This window comes from Canis aureus, chromosome 13 (genome assembly GCF_053574225.1).
Source record: "Canis aureus isolate CA01 chromosome 13, VMU_Caureus_v.1.0, whole genome shotgun sequence".
In the NCBI taxonomy this organism is placed as follows: domain Eukaryota; kingdom Metazoa; phylum Chordata; class Mammalia; order Carnivora; family Canidae; genus Canis; species Canis aureus.
Window position 1 is genome coordinate 47,827,777 of NC_135623.1, and position 16,810 is coordinate 47,844,586.

The window sequence follows — 16,810 nt, forward strand, 5'->3', positions numbered from 1 at the left end:
TCTGGCATATGTTCAGTCTTTATTCCTGACACAGAAGACAATGTCATATTTTAAATAAAAAGTCTTACGTTTGTATAATAATGACACTATTGTTGGGAATGGTGTTCTGAAAGTCAAAATCCCCATGTATATTTTGAACTCCCTGGTTGGGAAGATCAGACCCATGGAAATGGCCTGCTACCAAACTAGTTTGGCTGCTTCACTGCTTGAAGGGCCAACCATTCATGGCATCCTCTACAAACCCAAATGTTTTCCTGATGTTTGGCACAGGAGCCTGGGGATCCTTCCTCCCCATAAGGCAGGTTTATTGTCATTCTTAGGGCAGCTGGGGGCAGTAATTCAGTGAGGGTTCATTTGTGGTCTCTTTGGGTGGGGTCTACTTTCTCGCTTAGGGGCAAACCCTGTGGGTGCCTCATAGTTGAGGGGTTTGGGAGGGACTAGGCAGCTGGCCCCAATTGAAGACTTAGTAGTGTTTTCACTTGCCATTGGAGGATCCACGTGCAGAAGACTCTCGTTCTGTTCGCCAGCCGGGCCCTGGCAAGCTGAGACTTGGCCAGTCCCTTGGGCAATGTAAACAATGTTTTTTTGTTTTTATAGTCTTTTCCTGGGACTATAAATTAGAGGAAAGGCACAAATAGGCTTACATGGTTCTTTGTAATCCACAAAGGACTTCTACATACTTTTTGCTAAGTGGTTATTTCAAGAGGTTGAAGGGGTCAGCCAGTTACGAGTAGCTGATACACTTTGGTTTTTCTCTTCGGGTGGGGAGAAGGTGACTCAGCCTACTTTGAGCTCTCCCTGTTGTCCACCACAGGTAATGGCTGCTCTCTGTTGAAACTATAAACTTCTTAATGAGACATAATTGGGATTTTTTTTTGTTGTTGTTGTATAGTATAGATTAGTAGTTTGATGTTTTAGAGGTGGGGTAGTAAAGGTGGTTCCAAAAACATCCAACCTTGGCTAACTCAGAAACAACCCATTTCAAAATTCATGCTTATGAGTTGAAGATGGAGAGGGATAGGTTTTGTAACTTCAGGACCTCTTTAGCATTTCCATTTCATGCATCTCTACTGTAATCTTCCTTCTGGAGGAGGACAGCAACCTTAGTCTTGGGAAGGCAGAAAACACTATGTACTGCATATTCCCTTCTTGACAACTGTCAATAGCCATGAAACTCACCACACATCTATTTCCTTTTATGAAGTAGAAAGTAATCATCAGAGCAGAAAAAAAAAAAAAAAAAAAAGACCCACACTGGGCATCTGCTTTGTCATCTTTCTTAGATGAGCTCAGAGTTTGACATGGCTCAGTCTATAAAATAGCTGTGCTTTTTCAGTCCATAGAGCAATGAATTTATGAACAGAAATTTAGGACTTTTCTGTAATGCTCCATAAAGAAAGTTTACCTTATGTTCATCTATTCCTTTTTAATATTGTTGAATGGTGGTAAACAGACTTGGATTTTACCATAACAAGTAACTACTGGTTATCTCTAGTGACCATAATGCTAGAGAAATGTTTTTCTTTGTCTATTCATGGTATCTACAATGGACTAATTGTACTTCATTGGGAATATATGAATATAACAAATATTTACATATTGCCTTTTAAAGTGTAATTCACCCTTTGAAATGTCCTATAGACTTGATTTCTGGTTCTACATAGGACATGTAACAACAAAAACAAATCATTTCTTACTAATCAAGAGGCCACAGTTGAAGATCAAAGTTTCGTCCTTTATCTTCGAGTGCCTCATATTCATTCTTTCTTTTTTAATTGAAGTGCAGTTGACATTCTACTATAATATGTGTACAAATGTGAAGTTTAGTTGACATATTACTATAATATGACTATTATATTAGTTTTAGGTGCACAATATAGCGATTCAACATTTATATACATTAAGAAACGATCCCCATGATAAATATAGCTACCATCTTTCACCATACAAAGCTGTTATAAACCCTGTGTTGGGATCCCTGGGTGGCGCAGTGGTTTGGCACCTGCCTTTGGCCCAGGGCGCGATCCTGGAGACCCGGGATCAAATCCCACGTCAGGTTCCTGGTGCATGGAGCCTGCTTCTCCTTCTGCCTATGTCTCTGCCTCTCTCTCTCTCTCTGTGACTATCATACATAAATAAAAATTAAAAAAAATAAAATAAACCCTGTGTTGCACATTGTCTCCTTGTTTTTCATTTATTTTATAACTGGAAGTTTGTATCTTTTAATCCCCTTCCCTTATTTTGCCCATCCTCCAGCCTTCCCCTCTGGCAACCACCATATTGTTTTCTGTATCTATGAGGCTGTTTCTCTTTTGTTTGTTCATTTGTTTTGTTTTTTAGATTCCACATATAAGTGAAATCGTGTTATCTGTCTTTATCTATCTGATTTATTTCACTTAGTGTGATACCTCTAGGTCTATCGATGTTGCTACAAATGGCAAAATTTCATTGTTTTCTATGGTTGAGTAATATTCCATTGTATGTACTATATACCACACTTTAAAAAAAAATCATCTATTGATGGACACTTAGGTTGCCTCCATATATTGGCTATTACAAATAATGTTGCAATGCAATGGGCTTAGAGGTGCACATAATCTTTCCAAACTAGTGTTTCATTTTTTTTCAGATAAATACCCAGAAGTGGAATTCCTAGATTACATGATAAACTTATTTTTAATTTCTTGAGGAACCTCCATACCATTTTCCATAGTGGCTGCACCATTTTGCATTCCTACCACCAGTACACTCATATTACTTTTTTTCTAGAACCAAAATATAGACATTTGTTGTTGCTATGGGCTGAAACTAGAAGTCTGAAACAATGTAATTTAATAGAAAGGCTGTAAATTCATTTCCTCCAGTATCAATTTTGAGAAAAATGGGGATTTTTAACAACCTGTAAATTATAGCTCTTGTCTTTATGATTGATTTTTATTATTTTTTGTATATTTTTAAATTATTTTTAAAGATTTTATTATTTATTCACGAGGGACATGGAGAGAGAGAGGCAGAGACATAGGCAGAGGGAGAAGCAGGTTCCATGAAGGTAGCCCAATGTGGGACTTGATCCTAGGACTCCAGGATCATACCCTGAGCCGAAGGAAGACACTGAACTGCAGAGCCACCCAGGCACCCCTATGATTAATTTTTAAATGAGATAGAATGAATTGTTCTATCCTTGCCTTTAAAAACTCCTCATTAGGAACTATGTAATTCTGCTTCTGTGGGCAGAGTCAGAATTGGTAGGTGAATGGGAAACAAATATTGCCTTCATATAAGAAAAAAAAATCCTAACAATTTGTACTTGAAAAGTATTAAAAATGGGACAAATTTCTTTTAAAGGTAATGAACTTCCCATTGCTAGAAACAGTGAAGCAAAGTCTTTATGAACACCCGCCAGAGATCTTAGGTGTATATTCCTGTATTCTGCACAGTGTACGACTGCCATAGACCTGTCTATTTCAGAGATTCTGTTACAAGTAAAGAAATGGAGGAGAAAACCCATCTAGGCCAAATATTCAGTATGGCTGGAAGCTACTTACTTTGTCTTCAAGAAAGAGGTTCAAATATTTTTTAACTTAGAAAGTGAAAATATTTTTTTCTATTTTTACTTGAGTTCTCCAAGAGGCATAAAATATTTTTCTTCACTTGAAACTACTACAAAAGGAATAGAATAGAAAAAGGATAGTCCTTTCTGCAAGTAGGTGTAGTCCCAGAGTTCTGTGGTACTGGCGTTATGAAGGGACCATTAGCATGAACAGACAGACATGTATAAAATTTCACAGAATTTTTCTTGCTGACAGTATTGACTTTGAAAATTTTATATATTTATATATTTATTTTGTCAGTAGTTTTGCTCCAACGCATGTACACCAAATATTGCTTAGCAGAAAAGTTGGCCACCACCTAACCTAGGCTTTGACTCCACAATGAGTAGACATAATGCATAGTCACAGTGCAGTGCTGCATCTTGAAAGTTGGCCAACAGACAGAATTCCAATGGTGAAGCAGCTGGCTTCTATAATAATAGCACTTCCCTTTAAATAATGCATGGTCAGTGGAGTAATTCAATAATCTTCAGGGCAAACTTGCTAGTTACAAGGGTTTCGGGCAGAATTGTGGCATCATCAAAACCACACCAATTAGCTGAGTCTCACATTTTGTCATAGATGCAAGCAACTTGCTTCCCTCCATCTCTGAAGGAGAAGGTGTAATGCTGAGATTAAACTGGGATCATCACTGCTAGAACAAAGAATTCTAGTTGTTCATTACTGGAGGAGATGGTACTACCTCTACTGGCACTATATATGCTTGTGTTATAGGTTTCTTGAAATGCAATTGGGATGCTGTACTCAATTTTGATTTCCTTTGAAACTTTCTATTTCATTGAGGAAAACTTTAATTATTTTAACCCCATTAGTGGAAAGAGGAGACCCTGATTTGAAGAATCGCTAAACAACGAAAAATGCAAATATTTTGCAAAGAGGGAAATAGCCAGTTCTGAAGACACAACTTGCTACTCTTTTGGTTCTGAGGAGTAAAACTGTTCTTTAGAAATTGCGAACAGGAGTAGGTTCTGAAGTCAATCATATTTTGAAGGCAGAAAAAAAGAAGTAAGACAATTCAAGTTGGCTATTTCTAGAAAATTCACAATTATGTGTTTGATAGAAAACATGGATGCGGTTATTAAGTAATAAGAAACTACTTCCATTTAACTTTGATTAACTGAGGATTGATCTCAAAATTAAATACTACAATAAGAATCTATAGAAGCCAGAAAATTAGATTCCTTATACCAACTATTTATCCCAAACCTCCAAACATGTTGACAAGTTTAGAGTAACTCAGAATAACTAATTTTTTAGGGCAATGTTTCCCCATGGGCCACCCTGTCTAATAAAAAATATCTGAGGCACCTGGGTGGCACAGTTAATTAAGCGTCTGCCTTTGGCTCACATCATGATCTTGGGATCGAGCCCCACATAAAACCCAACAGGGCTCCCTGCTCAGTGGGAGCCTGCTTCACCCTCCCCACTCCACTCACCCCTCTGCTTGTGCTCTCTTCACTCTTTCTCTCTCTCTCACTGTATCACTCTCTCTCAAATAAATAAACAAAATCCTTTAAAAAAATCATTCAGCTGACATAACTTTGGATGGTATACTCTAGGAAAGTTGAGTGAAATAGGAGCAATCTTAAAGTTACTTCTATTTTAGCATTTTAATTGTTATTTTCATTTGTTGGAAGAGTGAGAATCACCTCCCAACACTTTTTACACATTTCATGGCTTCACAGGGAAAACTAGACTCCTTTTGTTAATTCCTAAAATGAGGAAAATTGTGATAAGACTATTTATCCAAATTCAAATGTAATACATTGTTGGGTTGATAGTTTCTGAATTTGTAGGATTGGCATTTAGTTTAAAGCCCTTTTGATGCGTCAATATTTTACCTTTAAAAAATTTCTGTGGAAATCACACGAGTGAAAACAATTATTAAGATCTATGTTGTCACGTGCTCAGTAAAGATACGGAAAGAGGCTTTCACTACTAGAAACTAGGCACCTCATTATGCAGTTAGAATAACACACACTTAAACGTGTCAGGGAGTCTAGTGAGTTACCATCAGTATCAAGGCTACTGTCAGACACTTTGAAATTAGGATTGTTTTTGAGGAAGTTTTTCTAAAATATCTATATATTCCCTGCCTTAAATGTTGCTACTGGACTCCATACATTTCTGCTTTTTGGCAGAAGGATCTTTCCAAGTAGGATCGACCTTTAGCATCTGTAAAAGTGAACACTGAGAAAATGTCCTCTCTTCTATGAACTACATGTCATGAACTTTTCTGAAAAACCTATCACATTTAGGCATTGATTTCATTTTGGCCTATGTTAAATTTTAACTGCTGGCGTTTGCTGGTCCCACTACTTCTCAGTTGGACAAGGTCATCTTTTCTAGGAATCTTGGCCCTATTTGACCCACCCCCACCCCCATCACTCAGTAACTCTTTCTCAGCTACTAAATCCCCACAACTCCAAAAGACCAAACTCTTCTCATCACCCAATCAAGTCAGTGTTTGTGTATCTGTGGATCTGAAAAGAATGAAGCAAAGATCTATGGGGCTTCCCCTTTCTTTAAGCACTCCCTTCTTTTGGAAACCCTCAACTCAAGGGCAGGTGTAAAAATAGTGCTGTTTAGTCCACCTCTATCTCTAAGATCAGGAAGCTAAAACACAAGGCCTAGGAACAAGAAAACTAGCGATTCAGAGCAGAAACATTACCGTTTTAGGACTCTTTGGAGAAATGGGCCAACAGAGTGGGAAGCAACATGATGTATTACTTTAGCCTGATACAATCCCCTGGAGGACAAGCGTCTTGCCAGGACAGCACAATTTACTAGCTTAGGTCTGATTCCAGGGCTTGGAGGAGATAGATGTAGCCAACAAAATTATACTTTGGCAAGAGAAATGCTTTGCTGGACAGAAATGTCGTCCTAAGGGAACAGTTTGGTTTATCAACGTCTAAGGTAAAAGATAATCAAATGCCAAGAGGTCATTTTTATGTTTGAATTACTTCAGTTGGGTCTGCTATATAAGTTAGCTACCATTTTCTGGTCACATCGTTTCAATTATTTAGAACATAGTACAGGATTCCAGTATGATCTGCCTGTGACAGGAGACATACCAGTGTCGGAGGCAGTATGTGGAATGGCTGGCGGCACAGGGCTTAGAGTCAGGCGGACCTGGGTTCTGCCACCTATTCGCCATTCACCTTGGGCAAGGCAGCAAATCTTCTAAGACTCAGAGGCTGTATAAAATGGACGTATGTAAAAGAGAGCCTCCCGGGCTGATGGAAGATTAAGTGATAATGTATGTTCAGTGTTTTGCACAATGTCTGGTATGCAGTAAAGTCTGAATAAATGTTAGGTCTTATAACTAGTATTATCATAGACTCGAGTTGGATAACATAGCTAGCTGGGCAGGTATCCCCTTCCTCTCTTCCTCTTAAAAATGCATCCTTTCCAAAGTTTGGTTGCAAAAGGTCCTCTCCAGATAAAGGACTGTTCACCATTAAAGTAAATGCAGAACTATTCCTTTGAAAGGATACCCACACTCTATGTTGTATAGTCTGTTCCAAGAAATTTTAATCCACAAGAGACACCGTGACAATGGATCGTCCTATCGAGTCAAACAAGGCAAAGTCATATGGTCTTATGACCAAAGATAAGCTATCTTGACCTCTTGTAACCTCAGTAGTTGTTCAGTGTTAGCATCCACATCCATCCACTTATTTCAAAACAGTGTTGTAAGGTATGAGATGGCTGTGAGAGAAAGAGATGGTCAGAAGTGGTTTCCCATTCACTTTTAGCCAGCATATGTATGTTTCTCCTCTCTCTTCATTTTGTGCCTCATCTCTTTCCTTTCTCTTCCTCTACATCTTCTCGCCTGCTCTTGACAGCCACTAACGTTTTTACTCACTGATGAGTTTTAGGACAAAAGTCGATGCTATGCAGACTAGGCTAGGTATTGGAGTTTAGTTTCTGCCCTGGAATGATGGGAAACTAGTGCTCCCTCTCCTGCCAACCAAACTTTGGGACTAAGCAGTCACCAAGGACACAGTGTCACCAGGCCCACTTAATCACTACTCCATCTTGGAGCCATACTTGAATGAGATGAAAACAGACAACAAGAGAAAGAACACTAAGGGATGTTGAGGAATTACATATATGGACTTTACTTATCTCACATTTTTGAGAAAGACTATGACGGAAATTGTAAGATGAGTCTGGCTCCAACTTGTAGATTGTAGCCATGCTACCAACATTATCTCCTATACTCACATTGTTACTGCTTGTTTACTCTTTCAAATGTGGTAAGAGAGCCCTTGTGGACAAAACATAAGGCACTGGTGAATAGAGGGTAACGCCCCTCTCTCTGGTGCCATGGAAAGATGAATCAGCCAAAAGGGTATTAAAACACATTCTCTTTATTTTTAGTTTCACTCTAAAGTCTATCATTTCTCTTTTCTTTGCAACTTGGCACCTGCTCTGTGTTTTCAGGGGCCCTGTTCCCTGTCAGTCTCCTCACTCAGGCCTCTGTGTTTTGCTCAGGGCACATCTGGAGATTTTCCCAGGGGTGGGTGTGACACGGTCAGGATGGCAGGTGAAGGGGTGACAGCTGCCAGGGCAGTCTGGCGTGTCTGAAGGGAGAGTGTTGGGAGGAGGAGGCCCCATAAGGAGAGGCACTGGGCCTGAATCAGGGAGTGAGCTGTTGGAAGGCAGCCTCCACAGCAGCAGAGACAGCCCTTGGCATTACCACAGAGAAGGAACAGCCAGAGTCAGTGACAGATTGAACACAGAGGAGGAGGGGGGAGGGAGAAGGTGGTTAAGGCGTTACATGATATAAATAACCACATGGTGTACACTCCAGTGCCAGTTGCATTGTGTGTGATGTCCCTTTCATGCTGGGATGTCAACAGTGCTGTTCCTGAATTGAAAGGTCCTGGGAAGTGTTTCTGTAGCACCTACAAGAGTGCCATATGCAGAGAGTGAATGAAAAGAAGGCAATGTGGTATGTGGAAAACAACATTGGATTTTAGCCCCAGATCCTTTGTGCAAACTCACAAGTCACCCAGACTCTCTGAGATCCAGTTTTCTTGTGTTGACAACCAAAGTACTGCTTGGTATCGAGGACTCATTCTAACAATATGACCCTAAGGATTATCTGGATGGTTATGCTACCCATTTTTTACTCAACCATGTATGTAGGGCCTATCAGTGCTTCTCTCTAAGAAGAGAAATTTGATGAAAGAACCAGGAGTTTCCTCTTTTTCAGGTTTAATTTTAGATGGAAACAAGATTTATAGGCTGAATTTAAGGAAAGCAGGGATCAGTGTTGAATTTGATGGAGGAAAATAGGGAATATCCAAGCCATGATCTGATTAAGAGGAGCGGACAAGACCATCTATGGAGATTACAGAAGCCCCTTCCAGAAGGACATGGGCATGAATTAGAAAGAGGGTAAGAAAGAGAGTCATTTATTGGAGCTGTTGAAATAGTAAAAAGAATCAAGCTGCATTCTGGAGATCAGGGTTCTGAAGGCTTTGAGCAACAAGTGAGGGATGGCCTTCCCTTGTGTGGCACTGGGAATTGAGAATTAGTGTAAAATCACCAGTCTTTCACCAATACTCTTTTTGAAGCTGCATCTTCAAAAACTGAGTAAGTGACCTGCCCCTCGAGGGTTGCTAATGTTTTTGACCAGAACGCTAAATCTCATAGCACTCAGAGTGGCCAACTCTTTATTTTACTACTTTCCTTGCTGTCTGTGAGTGGTATATGAACCCTCTGTGAGATATTTAGTTCCTTCCAGGGGACATGTGCATAGTTTCCCTGGAAAATTCCAGCTACAACTACATGCCGTCCCATCTCTGATAAAGTGAATGGGCTTCAGACAGGCCATCACCTTTGCCATTGGTACCCAACATCTGCCCCGAGGGCAAAATTAGAAGATGACCATTTTAAACATGGTTTTTCAAACATCACCCCCCCCCCCTTTTTGGAAAAATAAATGAATGTTAAGGTTATTAAAAATTTAAAATTTATACAAGGAGTTCTTAAGCAAGTTTCAGTATTATTTATCAAAACACCAATCAGGTATGCAAACTGAAGCTGAATGGTTTATTTAGAGTGATTATATTATTCCAGGAACTTGCAGCTAAAATCTGGACTCATAAACCATCGTTTCTTTCTTTTCTTTCAATGGAATTTTGCTGCTATAATTTTTCTCCCTTTTATCTTAATGTTTGATTGCTTAAACATGACCAAGAGACTTTAAGTGCTCTCCTCAAATTATCGTATTTTAGAATTCCATACCTCTTTGGACAAGATAGCAAACTCAAGGTCTACTAAAGAGGTTTCTTAGTAATGTGGCAATCATTAAGTCTGTTAGCTTTTAACCACCCACTCAACCTCCTTGCCCCAAATGTTATTTTTCTGAATTGAAGAAGTAAATTATGAATAAGGAGAAAGAGAGGTGTGGTTAAGTTGTGGCTTGTCTCCAAGATAAATACCACTCTTGATTTTGTTTCATAGTATGCCTACCTCTTCAAAATTTATCAATGCTATTTGGCGAATATTACTACCAACTAAGAAAAATCTCTGATTCTCTTATTTATTTTACTAAATCCAACAACAACAACAAAAAAAGATTTTCATCTTGTGATATTGGGAAATCATGAAAGAGAAACCAAACTCCTTTATTTTTATTTTTTCTTACATAGTCAAACATACTATGAATGACCACATTGCTCTGGCCTCCCACTCTGATGCAGGGGCCTTTTGGCCTTCTAGCCAGTCACTCACTTCCATGAATTTACTTTCTGAGAACTAGAGATGGTTGCCCTAGAAGTCATTTTTCAGTTTATCACAAAACCTACCCATGGTTGGAGAATTAATGAGCCTCATTAGGAATAAGCAACGTGAGGACCAATGTGTCACAGAGCTGGGGAGACTCCTTTGTGCACTGGGCCAGGATGACTATTTATGGGACATTTTATTTCCCTCAACATCTGCCTTTTATATGCTCTCTTTGGCTCAGATCTAAGTATGGGAAGGTTGCAAGGAGACATTGCTTATGCTTATGCTAATACTTAGGCATGATTAGCTCTGTCTTAACTCCAGCAGGAAGTGAGAGCCCAGGTTTACAAATCTCTTCTGATGCATATAATCTTCTAGCAAGGCAGCCTCCATTTTTCCTTCCCAGCTTTCCAGCAAGTATCTTCTTGCTTGTAACCCCACACCAAGTCTCTTATACTTGTGAGAAAGAAGATCAGCAGTTTAGTGCCTGCCTTCTGCTCAGGGCATGATTCTGGAGTCCTGGAATCGAGTCCCACATCGGACTCCCAGCATGGAGCCTGCTTCTCCCTCTGCCTGTATCTCTGCCTCTCTCTCTCTCTCTCTCTCTCTCTCTGTCTCTGTCTCTCATGAATAAATAAAAAATCTAAAAAAAAAAAAAGAATATCAAATCCATTGACCTCTTGATGGGTATGGTCTCCATAACCTCCACTGTGTCAATTAGATGCATATTTGTCTAAAAACTACATATAGAAACCTTGAGGTTGATGTGAAGAAATGGTCATCAAGGTAGCAACTTCTCTATATTTGGGGTGAGAGAAGAGAAATAAAGTTTTTTGACTGAGTAGCAGGGTTTCTGGTAAGAGAATGTGGAGAGAGCTGCATACATCCTCATTTCTGAACTGTGAGTTTAAGTCATTGATGATGACTTTTTTAAAGAGAAGAATGATGGGAAAAAGGGGGCTGTTGGTCTAGAAACATTTTAATTACTTCTAAAGACTTGATAGCATTTATTTTTCTTCTAAAACAACTTCTTGTCCTCCTTCTCTTCCTCCTCCTTCTCTGCTTCTGGTTCAAGATGATACTCTAGTAAAGGTCACTTGTGAAGTCCTGGTCTTCACATATCTTCTCACTGAACCAGTGCTCCCACGGTCCACTGAGATCTGCCCTTGGCAGGCATTTCCCGCAGTCAGACTATGAATCGTCATAAATTCCTTGCATTCTTCACAACATCTGTGCCTTCTTTTGCCACATCTTTCTTCCTGGTACTCAACAGGCCACAAATTACCCTGGACTTCTCTTTCCAAGCTGTTGATGTCTTAACACTCTCCCTTCAAACCAAATTCCTCTCTTGTCCTTGGCCGTGGCTCTTGGCTTCCCAGACTTCTCATCTCCCTCATCTGGGTTAGTCATCTGTGGCATCACCAGCACTGTCTCTTTCTCCTAGCCTTCTATCTGGCCTGAAATTATGCATTTCTTCAAATGTCAGAGTTACTATGCCCAAACATGCTACCTGGTTGGATGCTTGGTTAAATGTCCTAACATGATCTAAACACTGTAGTGCAGACAATACCTCCACACAGCAAGAGCACTTGACAAGACTCAAACACAGAGGACACTGATTAGCCAGTGGAGAGAAGGAGCTATAACAAGACCCAAAGACATACTCAAATGAAGTTGCAAACTTTTCCATTGAACACAAGTTTCTCTTGAGAATGAAAGGCAGCATTTCAATCTATTGAGCATTTTATATTCAAACTTATTTCTTTGACATTTAGAACAATGGAGGCCTTTGCAATAAAAACATTACCCAGAGCTTCCCTTTGTTGAGTGCTTTCTATTAAAGCACTATAGTAAATATTACTTTCCCTGTCTTTTTTCATTTACATCCTACAGTATTACATGGAGAGGCATTATTACTATATCCATTTTACAGATGAGGAAGCTGATGCTTAGCAAGTTTAAGTAACTTGACTCAGATCATACAGCTAGTTCCCCTTGATTGGGGACAGCTTGAAAATGGGAGGAGAAACTCTGAAATTGATACTGTTACTGGGATTTTTAAAAGCATGTAATACCAATATCCATGAAGGATGTGAGTGAGGCCATCTGTCAGCCAGCTCCAAGGTTTGAGCACATGCAGGAGACAGTTCTGCACTAAATAATCTAGAGAGTATCCGAGGGAAGGCCATGCATGGCTTTTGCCCTTGAGAGAGAAGTCTATGCAGTTCTGCAGTTTGGGGCACAGCTGGATATGGGATGCTCACATCTCACCCAGTACACTATGATTCTTTCTAGTTCCAGAAGGGGCAGCAGCCAGACCAACATTTCCAATTCTTTGGAATTTCCAATGTTATAATAACTTTAGCAGAAATTAAAATAAAGAAATTTTATCCATAATTTTGGTACCTTAACAAATAATACTATCTTCACTTAAATTTTTTTTCTAGTTCTCCAGATGCACACATCATTTGGACATAGCTAAATTTAATGCAATACTGTTTTCTTTGCTTAACATTATATTGCAAGCATTTTACATCTTGCTACATATCTTTGTAATTATAATTTTAAAGCAGCAGAATATTTTATTGAGTAGAATTTTCATCATTTATTTCTTTAAACCATTTTCCTATTACTAGACATTTTGGTTATTTTCAGTTTATCGTTAACTAATGCAGCAGTGAGTGTTTTTGTGAACACAACTTTCTACTCTTTGAGATAATTTATAAGAATAAATTCCCAGGAATGGAATTACTGAGTTTCAGAAGATGTTGTCAGACAACCCAATTTTGATGAAAGTCCACAATCTTCCATAAAGGCCAGAAGGGAAGACCAAAGGACTAAAACAGAGAATTATATCCAAATATTTTCCCAGGATTAGAAAAGACACAGCCAAGGTGGAACACAAATAGAAATTTTACCTGCATCTCATGAATTAGAATAAAAGAACCAATTTCTGTTTTCAATTACTAGTACAATTTGCTCTGAAGGAAACATGGGGTGTAACCAAGGCTTTGCCTTGGCATCCAAAGGTTTGCTAAGTAGAAATAAAACCAGGAAAAATGAAATTGATGACAAGAGACCCTAGATCTCAACTTTGAAAACTACTGAGTACCTATGAGGTTTCTTCTCTAGGATGGGGAAAGTGGGCGCTCAAGGAACCAAGACAGCACCACACCCCACTGTATGGAGTGGAGGAATCTGTATTGTGAATAACAAAGTCTGTTCCGGTTCTCCTGAACCCAGGTTCTCTGTGGAATACCGAGTTCTTGTCCAATCTGCTTTTGGGGAGTCATATCCCAGACCATTGGCCTCCCCATCCAACCCCAAGTTTGGGAAACTATGTCTGTCCTTTTTCATCCACCTTATTCTTCTCCTGCTTAATATCATTTAATCACAGATGTTAATGGAGCACCTAACTATGTTCTAGATTCTGCTTTCAGTTCTGAGGATAAGTGAACAAAACAGACAAAAATGAGGTAATATGTCACCATTCCCTTTATATCCTGATGACTGGGATAGCCTTGAAGGAGACTGTGTGCAGGGATGCTGAACTCAACAGTTCAAAGACAGTTGCCCAGAGCAACTGAAGTCTGAGTCTAGCAATAGAAGTTTCCTTCAGGCCCTCGTGAAAATTCTTATCTGAGGACTTCATTTCCACCAACCTCTCTGAAGGTGTAAAATGATTACTTTATACATCATAACCAGCCCTTAACTACCTATTAGCCTTTATTTTCTGTTTTATGAAGACTGGCACATTTTCCCAACTTGATTTGAAGCATTTTAAGAGCAGAAACTCTGTCTCATATTTCTGTGTCTATAAGGACAGCATTGGGTACTAACTAGGCACTTCATAAATTCTTATTGACTAATGGATTGGTAAGTCAAGTGCACAAACAGGACACATGGAGGTGCAAAATGAAGACGTTTTTACCTTGGTAGAAGAAATCCAACATGAGGACTAGTCTCTGTTTATTTTAACTAATGCAGCAGTAAGTATTCTTCATTCAAATGACTTTATACTCCTTGAGATCATTTATAAGAATATATCCCATTAATAAGAGGGATGATAATAGTATGTACCTCTCTCAGTTTGTAATGAGTTAATGCACAAAGAGAGCTTGGAATAGCTAGTGGCACAGAGCAAATATGACATGTCACCTCCCATCACCATCCTTAGATCATTACTCATGGATTAATTGTGAGGCTGTGCGATGAAGTTGGAGCTCCAGAGCCAGTCTGCCTGAATTCAGATGCTGGCTCCAACATTTCTAAATATGTGGGCATGGATAAGGTTCTTAGCATCTCAGTTCTCATCCACAGAAGGGGGTACAAATAGTACCCACCACAAAGGGTATTTGATGAGCAAACATTTACCAAATGTTAGTTATAATTATTCTGGCCATTATGTGCTTGGGTTCAGGGTTTTGAATACTGATGAGGACAAAAAAAAAAACACAGTCCCTGCCTGTGCGCTGCCCCCCTGCCCCTAATTCATAATACAGTTCATAATATACTTCAGCATTATTGACTTGTGTAGCTAACTCTAGAGCTAACTGTATAGAGTGCCTTGCAGTTCATGAATCACATCCACACACTTTCTGTCCTTCAGCCATTCCAACAACCCCATGGGGCAGAGTTGGGAGCTACAAAGTGGGAATGGGAGCTATTCCCATTTTGTAGATGAGAAAACTGAGAGTTCAAGTGACTTATGAATCAGGAAGTTCCTTTGATTTCAAATGGTAAAACTTCCTCACACACCAGTTGTCTCCACTAACCTCCACACAAGGATGAATTTCAGATTTCTAAACCTGCGGGCGTTCCTGAGGCAGCCAGTGGGCAACATGACTAATGGACCAGGAGGTGGGTGGTTACACAGTGATGCATATCAAGGCTTCTCCAACTTGAGCCTGCATCAGTATGTCCTGGAAGGTTGATTAAAGCAACATTCCTGGGCCCCACCCTCAGAATTTCTGTTTCAGTAAGTCTGAGGTAGTGCCTGAGAATGTGCATTTCCAACAAGTTCTCAGATGACGCCAAGGCCAATGTCTATGTGTGATATGGGCTTCCAACATGTGTACACAATGTATGATTTAGTAGAACGCTAGCAAGAAGGAAGGGCCAGTGAGGATGGGAATCCTGAGAAAGACCTCTTATACTTTAAAAACCCCAGATATAGGCAGCCCAGGTGGCTCAGTGATTTAGTGCCACCTTCAGCCCAGGGCATGATCCTGGAGACCCAAGATCGAGTCCCACATTGAGCTCCCCGCATGGAACCTGCTTTGCCCTCTGCCTGTGTCTCTGCCTCTCTCTCTCTCACTGTGTGTCTATCATAAATAAATAAAAGTTAAAAAAAATTAAAAAAATAAAAACCCCAGATATGCTTGATACCTCTTTTGATAATTACTAATCAAGGTACTCATGTGTTGTTAGTCTGGTAGCAGGACCAGTTTTATTGCAAAAAGGAAAAAAAAAAAAACATGACCCTCCAAAGTAGGACAGTAAACTGAACCTACAAAAAAAAAAAAAAAAAAAACCACACACAAAAAAACACATGTTGACCTTTTCCCCTTCCCTGCATTTTTTATTTACACAGTCTGTGTCATTCTGACTCCCAGCTAGTACCTGAAGACCAGCCTGGTCATAGGGAAGGAAATTAGAGCCTTAACAGATTCCCCTACCACATGGAAAGCTAGAAACACAGGGACATCCTCTGATACTGAAAGCCACCTTTTCTAAGTACCAGGTTTAATTTATTTTTAGGTTTTCAAAATTTTCAAGCCAATCTGCTCAATTGTAAAACTTACTTCAGAAGACAGACTTCCCAAGGACCCAAATCTACCTTTTCTATGCCCTCACCCTCTATAACCTCCCAGGGTAACACAGGGAAGCCAAAAAAATGGGGTGGGTTTTTTGCACACCTTCAGGACCACATCATCAAAACATCCTTTCATGGATCATTCAAAACTCATGAAGGAAAGTGAAAGGGAAGTATGCCACTGGTGATTGCCTATAGAACCAAGGTGGTTATATAAGCCAAAGGACATTCAATTTCGCAAAAAAGAAAAAAAATCATAATTTGTTATTTGTCAGGCTACACATAATCATCAAAATTTCTCAAGCAAGTGTCAGGATCAATCCTGCTGAGGAAACAGGGTTAATTAATCTAACTGCCTTCATCCAGAAGTGGCAGGAAGAGGGCAAATGCTGCTCTATTTCTTTTCCAAGCCCTTCTCATGAGAGTGTGTGTGAGGCTCCCAGAGCTCTAAATCAAACAGTACCCTGCAGGCAGGAAATCCATATTGGGAGCACGGAGAGGAAAGTTATAACCCTCCTCCAGGTCCCTGTTTCCATTTCCCTTTTAAAGAAGTTGAGTTTTTAATAATTCCCTTTCTAGTCACTTCCTTCTCATTGCTTTGCTAGGTCATTTCAGTGCATGCCTTCTTCACAGATCTATT

General features: G+C 39.6%; 1 protein-coding gene across 5 annotated transcripts in view; it reads right to left on the reverse strand.

Annotated features, from left to right (window-relative positions):
- The window catches only part of IGF1 (insulin like growth factor 1), a 75,068-nt gene that overhangs the window by 19,872 nt on the left and 38,386 nt on the right, over positions 1-16,810 (reverse strand). The gene's annotated exons all lie outside the window — the stretch shown is intronic.